This window comes from Pteropus alecto, unplaced genomic scaffold (assembly GCF_000325575.1).
Source record: "Pteropus alecto unplaced genomic scaffold, ASM32557v1 scaffold42, whole genome shotgun sequence".
NCBI classification, from domain to species: Eukaryota; Metazoa; Chordata; class Mammalia; order Chiroptera; family Pteropodidae; genus Pteropus; species Pteropus alecto.
Genome location: NW_006434825.1, coordinates 8,845,619 through 8,855,561, shown reverse-complemented (window position 1 = coordinate 8,855,561; position 9,943 = coordinate 8,845,619).

Below are 9,943 nucleotides of genomic sequence, written 5' to 3'. Positions count from 1 at the left end.
TCCCTATAGCTAGTAGTAGTATAGGGATGCCATGAGTCAAGGGAAGAATATGGTATGGAGATCTTCCACTTGAGGCTGCAGCTGTTTATTTCCTAGAGTATTCTTACCAAAATGAGAAACCATATTCTTCTCAAACCTCTATTGAGTCCGTATGAGAATTCCATGGAGTTTCTAATAGCACTGAATTTCACAGAAACTAATCTTTAACACTGTTTTTATTTTGCTAAGGGAAACATCCTTGCCCTTCACCTACTCTGCTACCCTAAGTTATTGCACAAAACATATTAAGTGGCAATAAATAACGTCATGTCCAAATGGTTTTTTGTGGGGGACTCAGGAGTGAAATACATTAGTTCTCCCAGCTATATTCATTATACTTTCATGTACACATATTTAAAAAAAATGTTTATTCATACTTTTCTATTAGAATATATTAAGCCTGTTACTTTACATTCACTATTTCTGAAAAAAACTCATAGAGGATAAACAATTGAAAATATTGTCCATAAAATTGCTGCCTGCCTAAATGCCCAAATGTCTTCAATACTCCACTTTGCTTTCACTAACACTATGTCTGATTCTAGTAAATATTTTTACTTTAATATTGCCTGCAACTTTGTACATATTTAAGGAATGAGTAAAAATCTATTGACCTCTCAAGTGGCACTATTAAAGGAAATGTTGCATAGAATTGTCAACTCCTTTGAAATAGAATAAATAAATGTGCATTTGTGAAAGAAACACCACACTGGACAGTTAGATAAGGAAGACTTGATTCAAAACTATTGCAATAAGTGGAGGGTTTTTAAGTGCTAGGGTGATCTAGTGGAAAAGTACTGGAGAATGTTGGAGGGGAGATTGTGTTTGCTAATTGGAACTTATGAAAGTTAGATTTCTTCCTTCCTATGGATACTGGGAGATTGGGGCTCTGTCTTCCTTGAAGATTACATTTCAGAAATAACTCCCACGTCCTTGAGAATGACATTCTTGGGTTGTAAAACTGGCAAAAGTCTAGGACAAGATTTCAAGAGTCAAGATTTGATTCAAGAGTCAAAGAGAGACTTTACAATTAGAGGTTTTCCAAAGCAAATGAGAGATCTTGAGCCTATAGTCAGTAATAAGGGTGTCTAAAGTTTTGTCAATCTGAGGGGACCATTAAAATCATCTTGGTCACATAAAACTTCTGGTACACTAGGCACCTTCTCTTGGGTCACCTTATAATATTTCCAAAAGGTAGGGAATATAATGTATATTTTATATAAGGAAAAATACACTCACATTTTTAAGTAGCAAGCCTGACAGAGAAAAAGGGGGAAGGGTGAGATTCTTTTTAAGATGCTAAAAGCCTGGTGTCCTTACCCTTCCCTGTCCAAATTATCTCTTCTTTTTTCAGTATTTCATAAAATTCCATGGGAAGACACACAGAACTGATAGTATTCCCTACCCTGACAGCTAGACCACAATATCCACAATACTTCCTGCAGAATAAAAATGCTTTCTGACTCTCCCTAGGTCCACCTCAACCTGTCCCAGGCCTCTTTTCCCTAAGGCTTGGGACTTCCTTTGCTTCCTCCCCACCTGGAAGAGATTATTTTCTTCCAACTCCAGGTGGTTTGCAGCAAGCATTCTTTCTTAAACAATAGCTCACTTAATTGCCAACTGAGTGATATTTTTTAGTGATTATCAAGGAAATCATTTTGGGAAAAGAGAGTCTTAGGGGTAAAAATAAAAAGCTATAAATGATGAAGCCTTTTGGGTGGTGAAAGTAAAATCAGAGAATACAAAATTCAGTTTTACTTTGAGCTTACCTCCCCTTCCTATAGCCATCCATAAGCATATCAGGGTCTTAGTCTTTAGCTTAGATGAGATCTCTCATGCTGTGAAAATTCTTGCATATTAGAAAAATTTTCTTCTTCTTCAAAATAATTTCATAACTCTATTCCCAAATTAATGCTAAAAGCAATGACTTAACTGGATAACTCTTATTTTAGCCATGATAAGCTCTTGTTTACTAGGTCAAAGATGTGGTAGAAAATAATTTTTCATACAACCTGAGGGTGTAGAATGGGAAGTGAGTTTCTGGTGAATTTAATTAACACAGACTGTGCTTCAAGATGATTTAAGTAAAAATTCTATGTTTATTCCTCAAAAAGGAAGTATTTGAACTCGGAGAAGCCATGTAAACATGTTTGCATATGACCGTATCAACTTAGCTTTGGTGAGAGATAACAGAGCAATTCAACAAATACTTATTAACTTCTTATTTATTTCTCTCCTCTAATCCAGCCTCCACATTCTCAGCCATAGTGATCTTTTTAAATTACAGATCTGATTGTGCCACTCTTATACTTTAAAGACTCTGATAACTATCTGTCAGCTATTTGTTGTTGTTGTCATTGTTGTTTTTTTTTGAGGATCCAAACAACACTGGGATCATAGAGTGGTCTTCCAGGGGTATACAATAGCATATGATAAGCATAGGACTGTTTTTTTTTCCCCCCCAAATATATGGACACTATATATATTTTATAATAAAATGGAATACAACATTCACGTTAATGTTTAGGCTGAAGTAGGACATTTTGTAAACAAGTGACTTTATTGGTTATAGCCCTGAGAATATACATTCTAGCTCATCTTTAATTAAGAATGTTTGAAGAGAAGTATTTGAGAATCATTGACCTAGATAAAATCCGAATTCTTCAGTAAGTCACGCTGATTTTGCATAATCCAACACTGGTAATTCTTGCACTATCTTTTTTTGGCACCTTTGGCTCATACTTTATCTTTCAACAGTTCCAAACTACTCCCAGTAGCCAGAACACAAGACTTTGCTTCCCTGAAAACTTTTACTCTCCTTCTCTGTTTCCCCCTCATTCTTGTTCTTCTGAATGCATTACTATGTGTCCATGTGAATTTTGCTTAGGAATCATCTTCTTAAGTCTTACATGAAAATCCTAGGTGCCCTTAATTCACTTATGCCTTTTTAAAAATACTGTGACCCCCATATACTCTGTGTACTTCTATTATTGCCATTTTATATTCTTATAAGTGCTTTATCACTTTGATTCCAAAGAACCAGAAGTGTAGCTAAGAGAGAGGCCAGTAATCCCTACTTCTGTAATGCTCTCAAGTCAAACACGAAGTCCTTTTCTAGCTCACAGTGTCCTAGCTAACTCTCTGTTGTCATCTAGAACTTCTCTCCCCATTCTCCTTTGTGAGACAATAAAACTCTAACAGGCATTCACTTAATTTCCCAACTAGACCATCATCCTTCTGCTTCCTGGTTTTTATACATTCTGGTATCTCCACCTGGATGCCTAGGACACTGATCAACCTTTCCCATGCCCAATCTTTATTCCAGTTAGTTTATACTCAGCTATTGGATCCTGATGCCAGTATTGTTTCCTTGAGAAAACACTTCCTAATTCTCCCAGTTACATGCTACCAATATTTTTCTATCTTATTGATTATTACTTATCTATTTTAAGAACACTTAAATGTGAGTTTTCCCTTCTGGAAGCCAATTGGCTGCACAATTGGCTGGAAGCCAGCCTCATAAAGAAAGAGGCAATATCTGCTTCGCTCAGCATTGAATGCCCGACACCTAACATAGGGCTTAACATAGAATGACACCTGTCGAATATATATTCATTCAATATGCATTTTGTGGGAGCCTATAAGGGGACAGGAACTATTTAGATTTTATGGATTCAGCATGAATAGAGTAGACATGGTTTCTACTCCCATAGAGCTTATCATCTAAAATGAGTAGACTGGCAATAAACAAATATGTGTTGCTTTCTTCTCTGTTCACTAGTGTAAAAATATGCTATGCAGTCAAGTGTTAAGGATTATCAATGGACTATTTTAATTTGGATAGCCAAGAGAATCTATCTAAAAATGTAACATATAAGCATAGATCTTTAAAAGCACTCAATCATACCAAGTTTAAATAAAGGCAATTCCAGCAAAGGAAAGAGGTATTGCAAAGGCTTTAGGTTAAAAATAAGCTTGGCATGTTTGACAAAGAGAATAATGTGGCTATAGCTTAAGAGTAATGGCAAAAGGAGGGAGTATGATATTAAAGGAAAAAGTAGACAGAGGCCATATCTATAAACCAAGGAAACAAATTTGGATTTTATTCTGGTTTATTAGGAAAATCATTGAACAATTTATAATGAAAGAGAATCATAACTTATTTTTTAAAAGCTTATTTTGGTTTCTGTATGAGTGGAATATAGTAGAAATGAGAATGGTTGGAAGAGACTACTTAAGAGGCTCTTATGTTTCAAATGAGAAAGTATAGTATCTTGGAAACAAGAGGCAGTAAAGAAGTATGGGCAGGACTTATGGACATCTTGGATCTGCGGTATGAAGGAAAGAAAAGATTTAAAGAAAATTTATTAGCCAGATGAATGCCTAATATGTGACTTTTCTTAGAAGGGAAAGATCAGGGAAAAAGAGGTTAGTAATGGGTTAGAGGGATTAAGCATCATGAAGAGTATTTATCCATATCAGGTCTTCTTTTGTGAACACATTTAGTGATGTTAACTAAGAAATAGGATATATAAATCTATATTTAATAAATGGATGATTTACTAAAAGCTTAGCCACAAACAAAATAGATAAAATGATGTTGAAGATTAATTCATAGGAATAGAATTCTGCAAATGTCATTACACTTTAAGTGTCAGTGTTGGGACTTCTCAATCCTCTCCCATTCACCATGAAAACACACTTAACTAGCAATTGCAATATATAGATTTGACCTTATAGTTTCTTTGCTTTTAATATTCTCCTCTCTTCTCTTCTCTTTATTTATATGTACTTTAGCTTAAATTAAAAAGGCCCAGTTTTCAAGAAAAATTACAAGAAGCTATCCCGGCATGTGCTCTAATGCAGCACCAATGGGCTAACTGAAAGGGTTTAACCTCAGCTGTGGTTTAACCTTTCTTCTGTGGATGGTATGTTTTGGTGTGTGCACTGGTAATGAGTTTAGAAGCTCCTGTTTGTATGAGAATGTTGACGGAATTCTGGCACCATGATTTCCCAATGCACAGCACGGACCATCAGTGATAAGGCTGCCAAGATTGCATAGGACCTAGATGACAATTGGCTGCACAATCAAGTTGCAATTTAACTATATCCTAATTACAAGGAAGATTATGCAATATCTTTCTGAAAACAGACAAGTTTGCAAGATGGCATAAAGCACAAAGCAGCTCTAAATATGAACTCAAGAAATGCTTAGCCAAAAAATAAATAAATAAAAATAAAATGGTAGTAAGGCATAATAAGTACCATATAAGGGAGAGGAATGTAGAGGAAAAAGCACAACCGTATCTACCTCAATTACCTCAAAAAACATAAAACAGAAAACAATAGCAAAAACAACACCAACAGAGAGGCAGACACAAGACATCCATTGAAAAGCCTGTTACTATCAGTGTCTGGAAGATAAGATTTCTCTTAGTTTCTTTATTATCTCCCCATTAAAAAAAAAATAATATTTCTGAGTATATTTTAATTCCCTCTTCTCATCCATCATTTTCCTCCATAGAGTTGTTTCTTCCTTTCTTTCCTCCACATTTGAATCCACCAATATTCTCTCATGCCTGTCTTTTTAGCTCACTCCAAATTTCAGGCAGAAATGAATGGTTCACAAGACAATGATAAACAAAAATAAACAGAGTGGCTATCAGGTCATTGAGAAGCAGTAGCGGTTCTTTAATTATTAGCCTTCCTTATAAATACATAACACTTATTCATCTAGTGCATACCTGCTATCACCAAGTAATTTATTATGTAATCATTATAGCAATAAAAGTTTTTATTACCCAAATAATAAATAATATGATTGATTAAAAAAGAGGATATAATGGCTGATATATAAGCTTGACCTTTGGCACACATATCCTTGGGACAAGGCTCTTGAATGTAAAGGTTCAAATGGTCTCTTACTGTCAGCATCAAAAAAAATATACAAAAACATGGGCGACCTAGAATGGGATAGAGCATCATCTACTTTTTTTATTACCCCCAGAGGGAACCCCTTCCCAGATCCTTCTCAACACACACACACACACACACACACACACACACACACCCCTCACATATGTGTCCTGTTGAAAACTTGAACCTTTAAACTTGAAATATGAAAAGAAAAAATGAAAAAAAGAATATAGCTTTTTGGTATTGTGGAAGTTTCCCTTCCCCTTGTCTTTTCTCTTTTCCCAATCCCTAGCCCTCCCTCTTTTTTCTGCCTCTTCCTTCCTTCCTTCCTTCCTTCCTTCCTTCCTTCCTTCCTTCCTCCCTCCCTCCCTCCCTCCCTCCCTTCCTCCCTTCCTCGTACGAAGTGGGTGGGATAGGCTAAAAAAAGGTATGTCTGAATCTATCATCTGAAAAATTCTCTAGGTGTCTTCATAAGCCTTCCTTCCTTCCTTCCTTCCTTCCTTCCTTCCTATTCCTCTTTCTTAATCTATAATGTATTAGGCATTGCTCTAGGAATTAGAGTACAGCATTAAACAAAACAAATAACTGTTGGGACTACCCCGATCTCCTTAACATTTCACTCACATGGATATCATATTTTGCAACTTCATAGCCTCTGATCCTCTGAATCTGCATTTTAACCAAAAGCTTAAGTAATTCTGATATTGACTGTAAGCAAGCCACTCTTTGAGGGAAGAAAACAAAAACGTCTATTTGGTAGGCACCATAGCAAATTCTCAGGCTACCTCACATTGCAAAATGAGTCATCTAGTTTATTTATTTTCAAATTTATTATTTTTAAACTATTCTTATTTGACCTATAGCTACTGATTGCTTGAAAATCTTGCCCCTGGCCCTCTTCCACCATTGCCATTCCAAATGTGTCCAGGAAAACCTTACTTGGCTCAAGGCTTGCCAGGCTCTCTGGAGTTGCTGCTCCAAACTAAGTGAAACTACATCCCTTCCCCACAAGTCTAACCACAATGGCAAAAAAAAACAAAAACAAAAATGAAAACAAATAAGATTACTGGCTAACAGAGCAATTACAGAGGAATAACACAAAGTAAAATAATGCATTGTAAAATATTTCTTCTACATAACACATAGCTTTACCCATAAAGGAACCAAATCTAGAAGGATAGTTTGCCTTGAAAATAAAAGGATCATTTTTGAGAAAAGTAAGCCCTAACATGGTTTAGGATATCTGCCTTTTATTCTTTTTATTTTTTTTTCTTTTTTACTTTAGTGTAATTTTTTTCCACCTTTCCAGATATCCTCATTCCAATAATTTGATTGTTCCAAGAGAATCCCTGAGTAAGCGCTTCGGAAACTTTGTCAGGTTTTTAGTTCTGTTAGTCTCCTCAGATCCTCTTGGGAATTCAAGTATTTGTGAAGGAACTAACAAGGAATTATCAGGGGTTGAAGTATTGAAGAACTAAGTACCCAGCAGGCAGGGATAACATATAACAACAAGTTACTTAAATCCTATGCCTAGCATTGTGGCAATATTTCTGTATTTATATCTAATCTCTTTATCTCTAAAATGGTATTACTTATGCTTATAGGATTCAAAAAGAATATGTCGGTCCATATAATATTTTTACTGCTTCTCAGTTATTTTTCTGTAAAACAAGAAAATATGAAAAACATTCTAAATATGTAATGATATACATTTGCATAATAAACACCAGCTGTTATTATTATCTTATGATCATGTTTTTACATTTCTCTCCTCTTTATTTTGGGCCTTTTGACATCAGGAACACTGCTTTATTCAACTCTATTTCTTAGGCCTATCACAATTCCTGCCGATCTTTAAAACATTTTCTAAATAAATCTTGTACATGCTGTTCCTAACAAATGTGAGGTGAAATCCTCAGGTATTTTTCTTAGAAATTTTCTTTTAAAAATATAATATTGATGGAAGTGTCTTAGAAAGTGATTGACATATAGTAAGTGCTCAATAAATATGATTGATAATCACCCTTAATCCTTTCCTCCTACTGCACCAATTCTGTGATTAAAATGGATAGTTGGCACTGGGTACTTACTTGAGTGTCTCCTTTCAACTCTAAAGGGGTTTGAAGATGGGTCTTCAGTTTGAATGAGGAAAGTATTTGCCAGACATCTGACACATATTCTGGAAGCATGTGTGCATTTGAAATGTAATCATCCTTGCTTTGGCATTTAGCCAGATAACTTGGGACTAATGATAAAACACATTTATGTAATGTTCTCCTTCATCTCTTTATTCCTCCCCACCTCCTCTAATTTTCTGGTTAGGCTATCCCAGAGGATGTCTTAGAGGGACACAATAGAGAAGGAAGCACCATTTTAATCACATTTTTATTGTGAAGAAGGCACTTTGCATACATAATCTCATTTAAATATCAAGGCACTTTACGTATGATTCACTGAGTTACTGCACTTAATAATTAAAGTAGTTGAGGGTAAAACAAAACAAACAAACAAACAAGAAAAAACTAAATCATTGCCCCAAGAGAGAATGGCACGGTCAAAATGTGAACCTCAGTCTCTGTCTGAAGTCTTTCCTCTCTCTAGGACACCACACTTCCCGAGTTTGCCGTCTGTTTCCATGTCATCTGCCCAGGGATTGCTAAATGGCAATTGTCCACATGGTGCAAGGAATATTAGGACAAGAGGTCCTGCATTCCTTTGTTAATTACATTTTTCATACCTCTTAGGTATCCTAGCTAAGGACTCTGTCTCATACAGGCGGTAACCTTAGAAAAGCACAGACTTTAGTACTCCAGCCCCCTAAGGAGTAATCCTAGTGGATGACTGAAGGGCAGTCAGTAGCTTCACAGGGACTGAAATGAGGACTGGCAAAATATATCACTTAGTAGAATGCTTATCATAAAATAAGCTAAATGCAGCGTGTCATTTAGTTATCATGGACATTATAGTTTTCTTATTGGTTTGAATTCTCTCTTAAACAAATAAGAATAAAAAGAGAACAATCATTTTTTGATTGCTTATTTTGTTTACCAATATATGTTTTGAACAAACAAATTCTGAGGAAGATGATATTAATGTGTTTATTAGGACTTTGTAAAATAGATGATAAAAGTAGAGAGCTTACATGAAAGAGCAACGTTCCTGCAGAGAATTCTGAAATAATCTCACAAAGCTACCAACCATGTCAGGAGGGGTGGGCTTGGCCACTGGGGAAGCTGTTAGGAGGGATCTTGGCATTTTTGGAGCTCTCAGTTTTGTGTCTCATCTTCTCTCCATAGGGCGGTTTTATACATCTTACTTTCTCTCCATGACAGGGGTTGTGTTTTTTAATGTTATTTTTAAAATTTATTTTGTTTTGCTTTGTTTTCTTTTTTAATATGATGGAAAACACAGCCTTGACAATTCTTTTTTTTTTTTTTAAATTTTTATTATGGCAACATTGGTTAATGAAATCCAGTAAGTTTCGGGCATACAATTCAACAGTGAGGCATATATATTGCATTGTGTGTTCACCACCCATAGTTAGATTTCTTTCTGTCACAACATATTTGACCCCTTTCACTCCCCCACCCCTCACCCTCTGGTAACCACTAGTCTATTGTCCATATGCATAAGTCTCTGTTTGTCCTGTTTGTTTGTTGCTTTTAGGTTTATATCCCAGATATAAATGACATCATGTGGTTTTCAACTTTTTCTGCCTGACCTTAGTAGTAGAATTCCAGCCTCCTTTCCCACATCTAATCAGTTCAGGGAAAGAAATTATTGACCCAGCTTATGTCCAGTTCTACATTAAGGTGGTCCATAGGAGCCAGAATATTACCTAAATTGTATCAGGTGATTATTTGTGAACCAGTCAACTAGAGGGTGGAGTTTTGTAAGTTTATATCTAATCTCCTGAAAATTACATGGACAAGGTAGAAGTCACTAGAGTGGTATCTGACCATAGGAGCAAGAGACCAATGGCAATGCA